General features: G+C 41.2%; 1 long non-coding RNA gene across 1 annotated transcript in view; it reads right to left on the bottom strand.

Moving 5' to 3' along the window:
* Positions 1 to 17,878, bottom strand: part of LOC144455660 (uncharacterized) — a 94,509-nt gene that overhangs the window by 45,753 nt on the left and 30,878 nt on the right. The window lies entirely within an intron of this gene.

The raw sequence follows: 17,878 nt of genomic DNA, 5'->3' as shown, positions 1-17,878 counted from the left end.
AGAAATAGAGTCCGGGAAGCAGACAACTCTAAACTGGTCCACAACAAAGAACTCTAATACCGAAAGGGCTAGGGGCTCTCTTTCTTATTTATTTGTTTATTCATTCATTTATTGTTTTAGGTAAGCATTTATCTCTCCTTCCCACTCTTCCCTAATTGAACAATTTTAAACAAGAAAGAAAACCCTTATAACCAATTATGTCTATCGTCCAGCAAAACAAATACCCTCATTTAAGCATATATCTTTCACCTTTGGGGATATTGTATTTTAAGACTTCTTCTCCGTTACAATAGACAGGCCTTGTGTGAGCCCGAATGCAGTTCCTTGGTTCTTGAACTCCATTTCTGTGTATGCTATTTTCTCTTCGATGAGTGGAAGCTCTGGATTTTGGCTATGAATTCTGAAACCTTTTCTTCAGTGGTTTCTTTCAGAAAGTAATCAGTTACTCCACTCTATCTTCACTTTGCCCTCTGATTCTAACAGAGCTGAAAATGTTTCACTTATGATTTCTTGAACTATAGTATCTAGGCTTTTTTTTTTAAATCATAGCTTTTACAGAGTCCAATGTTTTTTTAAGTTACCTCTCCTTGGCCTATCTTCCAGGTCAATTATTTTTGTTATCAGATATCTTACTTTTTTTTCTATTTTCCAATTTTGTTCTAATATTGAATCATTGGCTTCTGTTTGGTCTATTCTAGTTTTCATGGAGTCCATTACTTGGATAACATTTACTGCTTTCTGTTTTAAATGATTTATTCTCCCTCTTCTTTAGAAGTCTTGTTTCATTTTTCTTTCTTTTGTTTTATTTCTCCTAGGACCTGGGTATTCATGTGGTACTGTGGAAAATCCATGCTTTCTTTTAAATCTATGCTTGCAAATGTTACAGAGTTATTCTCTCCTTTTGGGCTAGATATTTGGAAATATCTATGTGGACAATAATTTTTTTTCTACTTAGCAATACGGTCTTAGCTTCACTCTCCCCTCTCCAGCTTTAGTTCCTAAAACGGAACTTTGGGCCAGGCCACGCTGTGTCCCTTGCTGTGCTCTTGGGTAAGGTCATTGACCCTGCTTGGTCTTGCCCTGAGTCACCCGGGTTCCTGGGAGATAAACTCCTCCTTCTTGGGTTAGCCTCCCCCCAACCCCCTCGACCTTTGAGGTTCAAAAGGTTGGATCTTCATGCAGTCTGCGGCATCTCAGAACAGAGCACTAAGGACTTTGGAGGCCTGGGTACCTGGGCTGTCTTAGTCTGAGCACTGTTATGCCCTCAGTGGTCAATGCTGCTCCCGGTGGATTCCAACATCCATCTCTGAGTTTCTGATCAGCCTGGGGCTTTCTCAAAAGAGCACTCTAGTTACTTCCAAACCCCCAAAACCAGGATTTGACACAGGTCTTGTGCCTCTAAGTTCGGTGGTTTTTTTCATTGCCCTATGTTGACTCATCTTGAAGAAGACACGTGTGTTTATCCCAACTTAGTAAGGACTAATTGTCTGAAAACAAGAAAGAACAATTAACACATTCATTACTGAGGATTCTGTTCATAATTCTATCTTGCTCTTCAAAATGTTTGCTTAATACCCTCTTCCTTGATTACAATTGTCATTATGTGAATAGAAGAGCAGGCCTGGATCCCTGCTAGGAAGGCAAGGCATTAAATTCACTCATACTTTTGAGTTCAAGCACATGATCTCCTGCTGAGAAGCACTAATGAGCCTAACGAAGGCCAGAGAGGTTAGTTTTAACAAATAAACAGAGTAAATAGCAAACTTAGAAACAGGATCTAAATTAAAGATTTTATAAATTGATTTTTCTTAAAAAGAAAAGAGTCAGTTGGGTATTTAGCTATGACATACATGTCAAAAGTGATATGACATATGTTCTATTACAGTGTTCTCTATTGCTATTAGACTTTTGCCAGATGTTGAGGAGCCTAGGGAAAAGAAGAAACAGCTGTGAGCCTGAGGCTATGGGGGCACCAGCAGCTGCTAATTATTGCCCAGAACTATGTAAGCAAATCAGGAGATAGCCTCAAGGCCAGTGGTAGTCATGGAGGGGTTGGAAATTGGACTGAGTAGGCTGAAAGATGGAGCATGGATGCATTGCTAGCCCCCGGAAATTCATAAATGGAAGCAAACCAAGAGAATTGAGTCAGTGGGAAGTGGGAGCTTCCAATGAGGGAACGAAAGATTTAAGTGAGAACAAGAGAGACAGTGAGTCTTAGGGCAAGTGTAGAGTTGACATACTCTAATTCAATCAATATGTACTTCTTAAGCCTCTACTATGTGTCAGACTCTGTGTTAGGTGCTGAGTATATAATGCAAAGAATAAAACATTTCCTACTCTCAGGGAGCTCGTACTCTATTGGGAGAGGCAACATGCACGTGAATAAGTATTTAAAGAAAAAATGCAAAGTAAATATTCCATAGTTAAATACTATTTGCCCACTGGGCCCTAATCCAAGAGGGGCTATGTCCTCTTTCTGTATTCTCCTACCAGTACAGAGAGGGAATTATTAATCCAATTTATCTCAAAACCCTTATCTTAATCAGATTTTTCCAAGCTCTTAGGTTCATAGATTTAAAGCTGGAGGAAGACCTTCAAGGTCATTGAGTTGAACCCCCTCACATTACAGAGGAAGAAAATGAGACTCAGTGAGTGAAGTCATTTGCCCAGGATCACAAAAGTAGCCTGAGATGTGCTAGAGGAGTAACCAATGAAGAGCCAGTTCTCAGAGTATGTGCAATATCTACATGGAGGCTTGGCGAAACCCTCCTGGAAATTCATGGTAGAGGTGTCCCTTCTCTCTCCCCTTCAGAGCAAGTGCTGGTATGTAGGCATCCCCTCTCACTGCTTAGTGACTAAAAGCCTTCCAACCAGCCGCTGAACCCTAAGTGTGCATACGAAAGACTCAAAGAAATGAATTCACACATACAATTCTCTCTTAAGCCAGGAAATAAATGCTGTGAACTGCCAGGTGGGGACCGGGCAGCCCTAGTCCATGAACAACACAATGGAGTGTGTTTCTTCTATCTCCATTGTCTTTCTTCTTTCACAGTCTAAGACAGCAGTACCAAAGATGGAATGGACCAGGTTATGACCTTGTGATCTTCAAAAGATTGAAAGAACTACCATAGTTCCAGCAACTGGAGCTGGTGACAGCCTTCTGGTAGTTGTGTCTGAGCCTGGTGAGGGGTCTAGACAAGAATTCTGCAAAGAATTCATTTGAGATTCCATTTTGGAAACCATGGACAAGTAACAATCAATGAAACAGTGAAGAAAGAAAAGATGGGCTTCCATGCCTCCTGACAGGAGGTGGGAGGAGACTCTTCTCACTCTGTAACACCTTCCCACCTGCAAGGAGGGGCCCAATGACCTCATGAGGTCCCCTTTCTACCCAGACTTCTTTGGAGTCCCCCCAGTGACTTCCAAAGATACTCCAGCCCTAACCCATTTCCTCAAAGTAAATGGATCCCTCCCAGAGCCAATCCCTTTAGTTCCTTACTGACTAATAAGGTATTAATGACTAATGATGCACCTCCAAAATAAAACATGAAATCCCTTGTTTTCTATTTAAAGCCCTTCATAAGCCGGGTCCAACTTACTTCTCCAGGAAAATTGCACATGACTCAGTTATGTACCAGCCATACTGCCCTCCTTGCTGCTCCTTGTGCACAGCACTCAAGCTCCCATCACCATCGCTTTGCACAACTTGTCCCCCATGCCTGGAATGCACTCCCTCCTCACCTTTGCCTTGTGGATTCTCTAGTTCTTTTCAAAATTTTCAAAATTCAGCTCAGGTGCTACTTCCTCCATGGGTCCTTTACTCAACTACCAGTGCCCCTCTCCCCAAAAATGTGCTTCCTATATTGCTTTATATTTATTTACACTTCTATGTTTTTCTCCTGATAAAAGGTAGGCTTCCTAAGAATCAGGCCTATTTCATTTGGTTTTGTATGTCCAGTACTTAGAACAGTGGTCAGCACAGAGCAGGCTCTTAATAAATCTTGCTAATAGATACTCATCCCAAAGGTATTTGCATATGAGCAAGAGCTCTCCAGAGGCCTGATACCTTTTTTTAATTGATTTATTTATTTTTAATTTTCAACATTGACTTCCACGAGATTTTGAGTTCCAAATTTTCTTCCCATTTCTCCCCTCCCCCCACCCCAAGACAGCATGCATTCTGAATACCCTTTTCCCCAATCTGCCCTCCCTTCTATCACCCCCACACATTTCTCTCATCCCCTTCCCCTTCTATATTCCGGTAGGACAGGATAGATTTCTATACCCCATTGCCTGTGTATCTTATTTCCCAGTTGCATGTGAAAACAATTTTTAACATTTGTTTTTAAAACTTTGAGTTCCAAATTCTCTCCCTTCTTCTCTCCTCACCCACCGTTATTGAGAAGGCAAGCAACTTGATACAGATTATACGTATGCAGTCATGCAAAACACTTCCAAAGTAGTCATGTTGTGAAAAACTAACTGTATTTCCCTCCATCCTATCCCACTCCCTGTTCATTCTATTCTCTCCTTTGACCCTGTCCCTCCTCAAAGGTGTTTGTTTGCTTCTGATTAACCCCTCCCCAATCTACCCTCCTTTCTATCTTCCCCCCCTTTTGTCCCCTTTCCCCCTATTTTCCTGCAAGATAAGATAGATTTCCATACCCAATTGAATGTATATGTTATTCCCTCCTTGAGCCAAATCCAATGAGTAAGATTCACTCATTTCCTCTCACCTTCCCTCTCTTCCCCTCCACTGTAAAAAGTTTTTCTTGTCTGTTTTATGTGAGATAATTTACCCCATTCTACCACTCCCTTTCTCCTTCTCCCAATATAATCCTCTCTCACCCCTTAATTTTATTTCTTAGATATCATCCCTTCATATTCAACTCACATTGTACCCTCTGTCATGTACATGTATATGTGTGTGTGTGTGTGTGTGTGTGTGTGTGTGTGTGTATATACATATATATGTATACATTTCCATGTAGGAATATAAACAGTTCTATTTTAATAAGTGCCTTATGATTTTTCTTTCCTGTTTACCTTTTCATGCTTCTCTTGAATCTTGCATTTGAAAGCCAAATTTTCTTTTTCTTTTTTTTTTGTGAGGCAGTTAGGGTTAAGTGACTTGCTCAGAGTCACACAGCTGTTGAGTGTTATGTGTCTGAGGCCAGATTTGAACTCAGACCTTCCTGACTCCAGAGCTGGTGCTCTATTCGCTGTGCCACCTAGCTGCCCCATGAAAGGCAAATTTTATTTTTAACTCTGCTCTTTTCATCAAGAATGCTTGCAAGTCCTCTATTTCACTGAATATCCATTTTTTTCCCCTGAAGGATTATACTCAGTTTTGCTGGGTAGGTGATTCTTGATTTTAAGGCCAGCTCCTTTGACCTCTGGAATATCATATTCCAAGGCCTCTGGTCCCTTAATGTAGAATCTGCTAAATCCTGTGTTATTCTGATTGTATTTCCACAATACTTGAATTGTTTCTTTCTGGCTGCTTGCAATATTTTCTCCTTGACTTGGGAACTCTGGAATTTGGCTATAATATTCCTGGGAGTTTTCATCTTGGGATCTCTTTCAAGAAGTGATTGGTGGATTCTTTCAATTTCTAATTTATCCTCTGGTTCTAGAATATCAGGGCAGTTTTCCTTGATAATTTCTTGAAAGATGACATCTAGGCTCTTTTTTTTTTATCATGGCTTTCAGGTACTCCAATAATTTTTAAATTATCTCTGTTTTTCAATGAGATATTTCACATTGTCTTCTATTTTTTCATTCTTCTGGTTTTGTTTTACAGTGTCTTTATCTCTCATAGAGTCACTATCTTCCAATTGTTCTATTCTAATTTTTATGGAAGTATTTTCTTCAGTGAGCTTTTGGACTTCCTTTTCCATTTGGCCAATTCTGCTTTTTAAGGCATTCTTCTCCTCATTGGCTTTTTGGACCTCTTTTGCTATTTGGGTTAGTCCATTTTTTAAGGTGTTATTTTCTTCAGCATCTTTTCAGTCTCCTTTAGCAAGCTGTTGACTTGTTTTTCATGATTTTCTTGCATCATTCTCATTTTTCTTCCCAGTTTTTCCTCTGCTTCTCTTACTTGCTTCTCAAAATCCTTTTTGAGCCCTTCCATGGTCTGGGACCAATTCATATTTTTCTCGGAGGCTTTGAGATGCAGGAGCTTTGACTTTGTTGCTTCTTCTGGTTGTATGTTTTGATCTTCTTTGTCACCAAAGTAAGATTCTATAGTCTGAGTTTTGTTGGATTTTTTTGTTTTGGGGGGTTTTGCACCATTTGCTCATGTTCCCAGCCAATTACTTGACTTTTAAAATCTTTGTTAAGGTAGGGCTCTGCTTCTAGTGTGGAAGGTATACTATCCCAAGCTTCAGGGATTTTGTGCAGCTGTTTTCAGAGACACTTCTAGGCACCTGTAAATTTTCAGTTCTTCCAAGGCGCTATGATCAAGGGCGAAGTGTTTACTCCTTTCCTGGACTGTGCTCTGGTCTATGAGTGACCTCAAGCACTCTTTTCTGCCTTGAAACTGTGAGGAAGATTTCCTCTCACAGCCACTACAAGCTCCACCACACCAGCACTCCTCCTCGCCCCAGGACTGCCACCCAGAACTGTGACCCAGATCCAAGCACAGGCAAAGCAAGAGAATCCTGCCTTAGCACCAGCAAAGAGATCCCTAATCCCACTCTGATCAGCCACTGGATTCCCCTTCTGTCTGTGGGCCAAGAGCTCCACCGGCAGCCACCACTCTAGGGCTGCGCCAGGTCTACGGCCAGACCACGCTCCTCTCTCACTGTGGTCCAGCAGACCTTTCCCACTGACCTTCTAAGTTGTCTTTGGTGTTTGTGAGTTGAGAAGTCTGGAAACTGCCATAGCTCCCCTTGGTTCAGTCCCCTAAGGCCTGTTCCAGGTTCGCTGAGGCCTGGTTTTTGCCCGCACAGACCATGCTGAACTGCACTCCTCTCCCAGGCTTGCACAACAGACCTTTCCAATCAACCATCCAGGTTGTCTTGGGCTGGAAATTTGTTTCACTCTGTCTTTTTGTGGGTTCTGCTGCTCTAGAATTTGTTTAGAGCCATTTTTACAGGTATTTCGAGGGGTTTGGGAGAGAGCTCAGCAAGTCAATGCTTTTACTCCACCATCTTGGCTCTGCCCCCTCCCTCCCACCTGATATTGTAATCTGAAGAACTTTTTTTTTCTTTGTTTTTTGATTGGGCAATGGGAGTTAAGTGACTTGCCCAGGATCACACAGCTAGTAAGTGTTATGTGTCAGAGGCCGGACTTGAACTCAGGTCTTTCTGACTCCAGGGCTGGTGCCCTATACACTTCACCACCTGAAAAACTTTTAATGAAATTTCAGGCATTGTGACAGGGCCAGGGAAAAGATCTTTAGGGGATGTAGAAGCCTTTTGGATTCCCTCAAACCACTATGTCAATGCATAAAGCCTACCTTCGTAGTGATCCACACAGATGCTCTTTTTCTAAGGAGGGAAAAATTACCTCAGTTCCCCAGATGCACTTTAAAGGGCAAATGAAAGAGGAGACTAATGTTGCTTATGTCTGGGATGTGGTACGTCCACTGCTATACCACCACTCCACCACCAGAGGACAGGCTAGAGCAAAGCTGCCAGACGTGAAATTCACTTCTACAGTACAGTGAGGTTAGAAGCAGCCTGGTCTAAACAGCTGGTGGAACAGCCTCTGGCAGCACAAGCATAATGCAAGCAGAGGGCTAGAATTCTTAGGATCATGCAGTCCTCAGCTCAGAGCCGGACCCAAGCTTGAAGGTCATCTAGATCAGAGCTCTCATTTTACAGACAGAAAAACTGAGATCTATAAAGGGATTAGCCCAAGGTCACGTAGGGAAAGCAAGAGCGGCAAGATTATAGCCTAAATCCTTCCAATCCTCCATATGCCAGAGGCCAGAGGTGAAGCCCCAGGTTGTGGACTACAGAGAACTGCATTCCTCAGGGAGTGGGCAGAAGGAAAATAGATGCTGTTAAAGCACTCCGGGGTCCACCCACAGGTTCTACCGGAGGACCATAGCTCCTAGGGTCAGCCTCCTAAAAGTCAAAATAGGTAACCACCTCTGTAGGCTGTGTACTTAGCTGTGAATAGCAGCTTTGTCATCCACCACACAGTCCTCCTACACAAGGACTTGGCCGGGTCCCTTTCTTACTTGCCTTCTTAAAATTATTTCCTATTGTTTTGTACGGGCATCTAAGTGGCACAGTGGTTACAGCACTGGGCCTGAAGTCAGGAAGACTCATCTTCATGAGTTTAAATCTGGCCTCAGACACTTACTAGCTGCATGACCCTGGGCAAGTCACTTAACCCTGTTGGCCTCAGTTTCCTCATCTGCAAAATGAGCTAGAGAAGGAAATGGCAAACCACTCCAGACTCTTTGCCTAGAAAACCCCAAATGGGGTCACATGACTGAAACAACTGAACAGCAGCATTATTGTATTCTAATACTTATAATTAATTCCACTCTCCCGAAAAGCATTCCTTTGGTTTAAGGCACTGCTCCTTGGTGAAACAGAAATATGCCTAGAAAGCCTATTTAGTCATTTGGCAGTCATTGGATAGAGACCGATTGAGTCAAGAAGACCCAGGTTCCAGTCTCATCTCTAACACACACTTGTTAAAACCAACAAGTGGTCAGAGAAAGTTGCTAGAAACGTGTTCAAATCTGTATCAGCTTCTAGTACATGCAGAAGAAGACTTTAAGCCTATCCAAAGAGGCAGCTTAGATGTCACAACACACAAAAAATGCCTTCCAGGCCCAGGCCCAAGAAGAAAGCATCAGGGACCTTTGGCCAGTGTTAGGCAAGAGGCAGACTGTTCCCTGAATCTCTGAAGAAGACAATCAGGAATCTGAAATCCAAAAGCACCAGAACCAGGGCCGACCCACAGGGAGGGAGGGATGCCTCGGCCTTTTTTGTCACAATGGCTGGCAGAGGTGAAAGACATGGCAGAGCGCTGAGGGCACCGGCTCTGGTAAACAAGGAAATGATTTCAAATCCCACTTCCGATATTTATGACCTATATGAAAACACCTTCCTAGGCCTCAGTTTCCTCATCTGTAAAATACAGGTTTGGACCACATGACCCCTGAAGTTCCTTCTTGCTCTGGTTCCATGATTCTATAGCCAACAAGGAAGAGGAAATGACTCAGAAGGTCTGAGGCCCAGCCCCAATTTAAAGAGCTAAGATGTGAGCAGATATTGAAGAGATGGGACTGATGCGGAGGCCATCTCCCTATGATTTTCCTTATCTGAATGAATGCCCCTTGTCAGTGGGCACCTTTGGCTGAGCACACACCACTGCCATGGAACTAACCTTCAGAGACAGAAATGTGCAGAGCTAGGTTCAGGCTTCATCAGTATTGTTTTTAAACTCCCACAACCACCTCAGAGTAATGTAAGCTCCTAAGGGCGGGAACTATTTGTTTGGGATTTTTGTCTTTGTTTTGCCAGAACCTAGCCCCGTGCCATGCACAGAGTTAAAGCTTAATATTTGTTGAATTTAATCGAATGGAAACTCTCATAACAATCTCAAAGTAATACAAATTCCTTAAGGGCAGGGCCATTCCATTCCTTTCATCACCAGCATGCATACAGTGTCTGACATATAGTAGGTGCTTAAAAAATGCTTGGTGAAGATCAGTTTTGTGACCCTGTACCAAGCAGCGATCTGGTAGTTACAGGATATTTGTCCATCTGCATTAATGGAGGACATTGTCTTGCTGAAAATTACTTACATCAATGTAATCAAAGGGCAAGATCTCCCAGTTCCCTGCCAAAAAAAAAAAAAACCTACTTCAGTGTGAATTATTTTATCAGTTAATTTCTAAGAAGGCAAGCTCTGAGGCATCGCCCAATGAAGGTGAACTAGAGACAAAATAAAGGCTCTAATGGATACTTGGAGACAGGCAGATCACCAAAGAGTAGAGAAAAGCTAAACAAAGGGAGGAGAGTATACTGAAAAAAAAATTGTGCAATCTTTCTTAAAGCTGATCCTACCTGCTTTCCTGCACAATAAATACTATATAAATACTACAGCTGGCAGGACTTGGGAGTTTCATTCCCATCCCATTGTGCAATTTCCCATTCTTCCAAGCCCAAAGACAGAGTCACCCAGTGACCTTGCCTGCCCACTCAGACCCACAGCCACCTGGATAATACACATTTATCAAAGGGTTTTTTTTATCCAGAGTCCACAAATATGCCCAAACCTGTGACAATGAAACCTTACCATTAGTGAAAACATTCCCGTGTCAAAAACAAAACACATCAACTTCTGTCCCCACCTTAAAACCAGCTCTCCCACTTTCAAATTCTCTAATTTCTACCAGTGGTACTACCATTTTTCTTTTCTTTTCTATTCTTTTAAAATAGATATTACCATTTTTCTAGTCTCCCAGACTACCCTTGGTCTTCTGGGGAAAACAGTGGAACCAAACTGACTTTACTCACTACAAATTTGTTGTATAACTTCAGGTGAGCTCTTCTTAGAGCTTAGCAGTTCATCTACCTTCATCCAAGTCCCTGATTCATTCCAAATCTCTTCTTCTTTCCTCTCCACCAACAAAATCCTATCTCCACACTCGGGGTAAGTTACATACCCTCCTAGTTCATGGCAAAGGTTGAGGCCATCCAGTCTAGACTCCTTCAACTCTTTTTCTAAATTTCTCAAACCTTGTCTGCACTACCACACACTTTCTCCTCCTTTCCTCTGGTCACAGACCTGACTCTATCCCTGTTCTTCATTAAGGATAATCACTACCTGTAGCCTTGATCTCCATTTCCAGTCACATCCTCCAGAGCCTAATCTAGTAGTCATCTCCTTTCCCTCCCCTATGCATCTATGATTTCTCACTTTTCACTGGTTTTTACTCCATTTTTTGTTCACGGACAAAAAAAAAGTTTTACCTTTGCAAAAATCTAAGTATATTGTGAATGCGATATTCTCCTGGTCTAGTTACCCTGCCAAAAAAGAAGAAGAAGAAGAAGAAGTTTGTCTGGTTTGACCTGTTTTTAATGAAGCTATGCTGGCTTTTAGTAATCATTGCTTCCCTTGCAAAATTTCCACAAACACATTAATAATATGTCTAGAATTTTACTAAGAAGAGAAGTGAGGCTTACTGGGCTGTAAGATATAGACTCCACTCCCTTCCCTTTTCTAGAAAATTGAAGTATTTTTCCTATATTAGTCCTATAACACCTCTCCTCTTCTCCCAGATCATCCAGTGATCACCCACAGTGTCTCAGCAATTATTATTAGGTACAGGTAGATAGAACTCTGGACTCAGAGTCAAGATGATGTAAGTTCAAATCCAGCCTCAGACATTTACTGGTTGTGTGACCCTGGACAAGCCATTTAACCTCTGCCTATCTCAGTTACTTCAGCTGTAAAATGGGGGTAATAATAGCACTACCTCCTGGGGTTGTTGTGAGTATAACACAAGATAATGTTTGTAAAGGGCTTTTGTAACCTTAAAGCACGATATAAATGATAACTATTATTATTCTCTGCTGATTTTTTCAGTAGCCAAGGATGCAGTCAATCCTGGCCTGCTGACTTAAATTCATTAAAGAAAGCTGTTGTGCAACCTTTTCCTCTCTTATCTTCGATTTCTATTTCCTACTAACCATTTTTGTTCTATTCTCCCAATTGGAAAGATCTCATTGGGGAAAAAAAATAGAATTAATATAAGATTTCAGTAGTTGGCCTTCTTATTGCCATAAGTTACCATTATTTCATCCACCCTGAACAGTGATTCTACCTCTCCTTTGAGCCTATTCTTGGTCCAAAATAGTCTTTTTTCTTTTTCTTTCTTTTTTTTCTTTTTACTCTCTTTAGCCCTTATTACTACCTACCATGTGTTTCAAGACTCCTGACAATTCTGAGAGGAGCTGTGCTTTCAATCCAGTAAGCCTCTGAATTCTCAAGAGTTGTTGTCTAAAATGAACACTTTTAATGTACTATAGTGATCTTTGCATATCTGCCCCCCACACTTTATTTTCTATAGTATTTTATTTTTCCCCCAGTTACATGTCAAAAAAAATTTTGACATTCATTTTTATAAGATTTTGAGCTCCAAGTTTTTCTCCCTCTCTCTCTCCCCTCCCTTCTTCCTAAAATGGTAGGCAGTTTGATATAGTTTATACACATGCTATCACGTAAAAAATATTTCCATATTAGTCACAGTTCTGAAAGAAGAAATGTTTTAAAAAACCATGAGAAAGAATAAAGTAAGAGAGAAAAAATATGTTTCAATAGTCCATCAGTTCTTTATCTGGATATGGACAGCATTTGCCTTTCTGAGTCCTTTGTACTTGTCTTGAATCACTGTGTTGCTGAGAAGAGCTGAGTCATTCATTCACAGCTGAGCATCACACAATGTTGCTAATACTGTGTACAATGTTTTCCTCGTTCTGCTCATTTCACTTTGCATGAGTTTGTACACGTCTTTCCAGGATTTTCTGAAATCTGCCTGTTCATCATTATTTTATTGCACAATAATATTCCATTACATTCCTATATCACAGCTTGTTCAGCCATTCCCCATTGATGGGCATCCCCTCAATTTCCAATATTTTGCCACCACATGATAAATTGGCCTTGTTTCTTATCAAGGCTAACTATTCTACTTGTTCTAATAACTCCATCCCATCCTGCCTCTTGCAGCAGATACTGCCTCTGTCATCCCTACTCTTCCACTCATTTTCAATCTCTTGCTGTCTACTGGCCCAGTCTCCACTACCTATAAACATGCCCATGTCTTACTCCTCCTGAAAAAACTCTGATTTGATCCTTCAGTCTCCACTATGATCCTATATCTCTTCTGCCCCTTAAAGCTAAACTCCTTGTAAAGACTGTTGACAACAGGTGCCTCTACTTTTTTTCCTTTCATTCTCTTCTATCCCCTTACAATCTAGTTCCTAACTTTATCAATCCACTTTCTCCAAAGTTGCCGGATCTTCTTCCAGATCATACCCTCTTAAGAGTAGGTATCCTTGAGGGTTCTGTCCTGGGCCTTCTTCTCTTCTTCTCTCTCTATACTATTTCACTTAGTGATCTCATCACGGTTTAATTACCATTTCTATGTAATTATTCTTAGATCCATCTTCCATCCTGCTCCAGACTCTCTGCTGACTTCCAACTTCACATCTCCAAATGCCTTGGATCGGAAGTTCAGTAGACATCCTAAATTCAGTATGTCCAAAATGGAGCTCATTATCTGTCCCCCTTCCCCTCCCACCTTCCATATTACTATAGAGAGCAATACCATCTCCCCAGTTCCTCAGATTCTAGAAGTGATCCTCAACTCCTCACTATCTCTCACCTCCCATATCCCATTTGTTGCTAAGACATGCCAATTTCATCTTTGCAACTACTCTCCAATACATTCTTCTGACACTGCAACCACTCTGGTGTAGGCCGTCATCACCTGTGCCTGGATTATTACAATAGCCTGCTGGTGCCTATCTCATGTATCCTCTCATTCCAACCCATCCTCCATTCAACTACTAAAATGATTTTCCTAAAGTACAGGTCCAATCATGTCATTCCCCTACTCAAACTATGATGGCACCCTATTGCCTCCAGAATCAAATACAAAATGCTTCATTTGTCATTCAAAGTATAACCTAGTCCCCTTCTACATTTCCAGTATTCATATACCTTATTCCCCAGGACCTACTCTTTAATCCAGTAACATGGGCCTCCTGACTGTTCCATCTCTGGGCTCCTAGTATTTTCTCTGGCTGCCCCAACCCATGCCTAGAACACTCTCCCTCCTCTGATCCACCTACTTACTTCCCTGGCTTCCTTTTCCCAACTAAATCCTATCTTTTATGGAAGCCTTCTCCAACCCCTCTCAATTCTAGTGCATTCCTTCTGTTAATTATTTCCTATTTGTCCTGAATATAGCTTTCTTCGTATATATGTGCTTGTATGTTGTCTCCTCCATTAAATTGTAAGTATCCCAAGGGTAGGGACTGTATTTTGCCTCTTTTTGTATCCCCAGGACTTCGTACAGTGTCTGGCACATTTTTTGTATTTGTCCTTCCTTCTTGAAGAGGACCACGACATCAGGGAGATGATGACATGACTTGCAATTGACTTTGATTTGAGTGAGGGAGGGCTGTGCAAAGTCACCAGCCTCACTTTCTCCTCCAGAGACATCTGAGTCCAGTGGCCAGATAACAATCAGGATGACTGGAGGTGGCCCAGGATGCAATGAGAGACACTGGCTCTTTGAAGCTAAGGTCTTTGTCTGGCACATAGCAGACACTTAATAAATGTTTACTAATTGTCAATCAATTGGATAGACTTGAGTGAGAAGAGATTTGAGGCAGGAAGACCAACCAGCAGGCTATTACAATAGTCCAGTTTTGAGGTGATGTGGACCTGGGCCAAAGTGGTAGGAGACAATAAGAGGGAAGGACATCATTCTCTCTTCTCTCTCTCTCTCTCTCTCTCTCTCTCTCTCTCTCTCTCTCTCTCTGTCTTTGTCTCTCTCTCTCATACACACACACACACACACACACACACTCACACACACTCTCTCTCCCCCACCAAATTGAATGAAGAAAAACAGTTAAGCCATTTAGAAACTGTTTTTGGCTTACCTCTGTATCCCCAATACTTAAACAGCACCTGGCACACAGTAAGTGCTTAATAAATGCTAGTTGACTGACTTGACTGACGGAAAAATCCCTAACAATACTTTCCCTCTAAGGTGAGGAGGATGACATGTTTCGTTACCAATTCTCAGGGGCCATTATTTATTTTTAAATACTCAGAGCTTAAGCTTTTTAATGCATTTTTTGGTTGCATTTACATGGTTATATTCATTCTGGATATTGTTCTTTTAGTTTCACTCTTGAGGACCCTTCCAACTCCTATAGGGTTAGTCCATTTGTCACAGATTTTGTTATTGCAAGAATCTGTGGAATGTAACCCATTTCAAATGGAAACGTCCCCTAAATAAACAAATTGATACACACAGGCACAGAGACATAATTAGATAGGCTTTATGTATAAATACTGAATACTCCATTTCCCAAAGTTAATCATCTAGGTAGGAAAGCAGAAACAATTTATCTTCAGACTAGACTGGGTGGCCTGCGGAATAGGGTTCTATTTAGATGCCATTGCTTTGGGATAGAGCCAGACCAAGAACATTGCCAGGGAGCAGCAGGGGAATTCTCCTTTTTTGGCACAATCCTCTGTTTGGTTTCAGCCTTGGCCACCTGACAAGTGTTTTGCATTTGAAAGGTCGAACCCCGAACAATTCTTCCTGGACTCTACAAAAAAGTGCCTTATCCTTCCATGCCTGCACGTCTAGGGTTGGCCTCACTCCTAGGTCTTTGCCATTCCAGGGGCAACCAAGAGCGAGGGAGGGAACGTGAGTACCCAGCACTAGCTCGTCAGCACAGTGACATCAGCCTTTCTGCTGAAGGTCAGGGTCTAATTATCTCTCATGGGGACCTCCTCCCCATGAGGGGATCCATCTTAATAATCTCTTGCTGTTGTGGACTACTTGTCAAAACATTTTCTCACATCTTAGAATCACGGTTAGAAGAGACCTCAGAGTTACTTTAGCTCAACCCCTACTCCAATCACTAATCTTCTCTATGGCATGACAGACAAATGGTCACCCAACCTCTATTAGGAGACCACCAGGAATGAATAACTTATTATTACCTCCACTATCGCCCACAAGTCCATTCCATTTTTTAACAGCTCTTATAGTTAGAAAGGTGTTTTTTTTTCATTATGTGGACTTGAAAAATGTCCCCTTGCAATTTCCCTCTACTATCTAAAGTTGTACCTTCTGGAGCCAAACAGAACAAAATGAATCCTTTTCCATGACAGCCCTTCAGATATTTAAAGATAACAATCAATTAATTAATAAGCATTTATTAAGTACTTACCTTGTCTCAGGAAGGATTCTCAGTTTTAGAGATGTAAAGACAAAAATTAAACAGTCTCTGACTTCAAGGAGCTTACACTCTATCAAGTGAAACATGTACATTATATGTGTATGTATATATTACGCATGTATGTATATGTGTAAAAAAAATCAGACTTCTTGTTCCATGGTTCAGTTCTCTTTCCATCATGTATACTCCCTTCTTCCTTACCATGGAGAAAATTTCCAGGCTGATCTTCAAATTAATGTGTTTCACAGTCACCTGGTGTTTGTGTTTTCTTCTCCTACGACTAATCTCTGTAAAGGTAGGACCATATGTTCTCTAAACTTTGTATTGTTCCCCAGAACCTAGCATAGTGCTATGCATACAGTGGCTACTTAAAAATATTTGTTAAATAAATGAATGTTGGTTAGCTTGATGATGCCCTATTAAGCATCACTAATTCTTCAGAAGCAGGATTATCAGAAGAGTAGGTAGTCTTGTAAAGGAGAAGCATATGATAGAAAGAGTACTAAATTTGGAATCAGAGGAAATAGGTTCAAATCCCCTCTCTTCTACTTGCTACGTTAATGACCTTAGGAGAGTCACTTCATCTTTCTGGGCCTCAGTTTCCTCATCTACAAAATTATAGCATTAAACTAAATTACCTGTAGGGGTCCTTCTACTTCTAGACTCTATAAGCCAGAGGGTCCACTAGTTAGTTATATAAAAGGCCACCTTCATCTTTTTCCAGCTTACTAATATTCCAACAAAAGATCTCTGTAGTCATTCAATTCTCTCCTCCCCACAAAGAGAGACTTCATCCAAAGTTTTGTGTGTCCTCATAACACCTTCTGTCTTTTCTCCACTCTAGGTAGAACATGGTATCCTCAGTGATAAGGAACATGGAAATGATGAATAAACCAAATTCATGGATAATCCAAAAACATCCTTGTAATCAGTGGTTTCAACTCCCTCCCCATCCAACCTCTCATCAAAAAGGTCCAGATGTGACCACATTGGACTGATTTGAGTTCTTTCTCCCATGACCGCTCCTTCCACACACACATATCCATCCCTTAGTCACAGTTTGTAGAAGTAAGCATAGAAACGTAAAACACGGAGGGGCAAAGAAGATGAAAACCTAGGCGCCTAAATAAGCCAATAGTGGGACCAGCAACCCCTGAATAATCAAGAGTTGAAAATGTCTGCTAGAGGGGCAGCTAGGTGGTGCAGTAGATAGAGCTCCGGTCTTGGAGTCAGGAGGACCTGAGTTCAAATCTGACCTCATACACATGACACTTACTAGCTGTGTGACCCTGGGCAAGTCACTTAACCCTGATTGCCTCATCAAAAAAAAAAAGCACAAAAAAAAAATGTCTGCTAGACAGACATGGCCATATTTAACTCTACCCCCTACTATAAGAAGAGAGTTGACTTTCAAGTGCAGTTCTAAGTATCTAAACAGAAAAATAATAAAAAGAAAATTAACTTTGGAAGAAGAAAAGAAAGATAAAGGAAACCTTGAGTCTCAGGCGAATATTACAAACCTTGTATTTTGAAAGACAGACTAAGTGCATATACGTTCCTAATCTGCAACCCAACCAGAGAACAACGGCTGAGGTTTTTGTACCAAAATGAATCCTCTTCCAGCACTCAATTTTATACAAATTGCTTCCCCCCCCCCAAATTAACATCTGTTTAAGTCAAATGAGGGAAGAAAAATTTCTCTTTTTTTAATGCCTTTCACATGCCAAGAAAAATAACAACTAGCACAGAAGATTATTGATAGTTTTCAATAGCTCATGGCCAGTTATTGGCCCATACTCGTGGAAGGGATATAGTCATTGAAATTCCAAAACCATTTATAAGAATAAGTTCTATTACTATGCATAGCAAAGACATCCATAATGAGGAGGCATTTCAGACAGAGTGCCACC

Source organism: Phascolarctos cinereus, unplaced genomic scaffold (genome assembly GCF_003287225.1).
Source record: "Phascolarctos cinereus isolate Bilbo 61053 unplaced genomic scaffold, phaCin_HiC Scaffold_2;HRSCAF=192, whole genome shotgun sequence".
Taxonomy (NCBI): domain Eukaryota; kingdom Metazoa; phylum Chordata; class Mammalia; order Diprotodontia; family Phascolarctidae; genus Phascolarctos; species Phascolarctos cinereus.
This window is presented reverse-complemented; position numbering and strand designations above follow the sequence as displayed.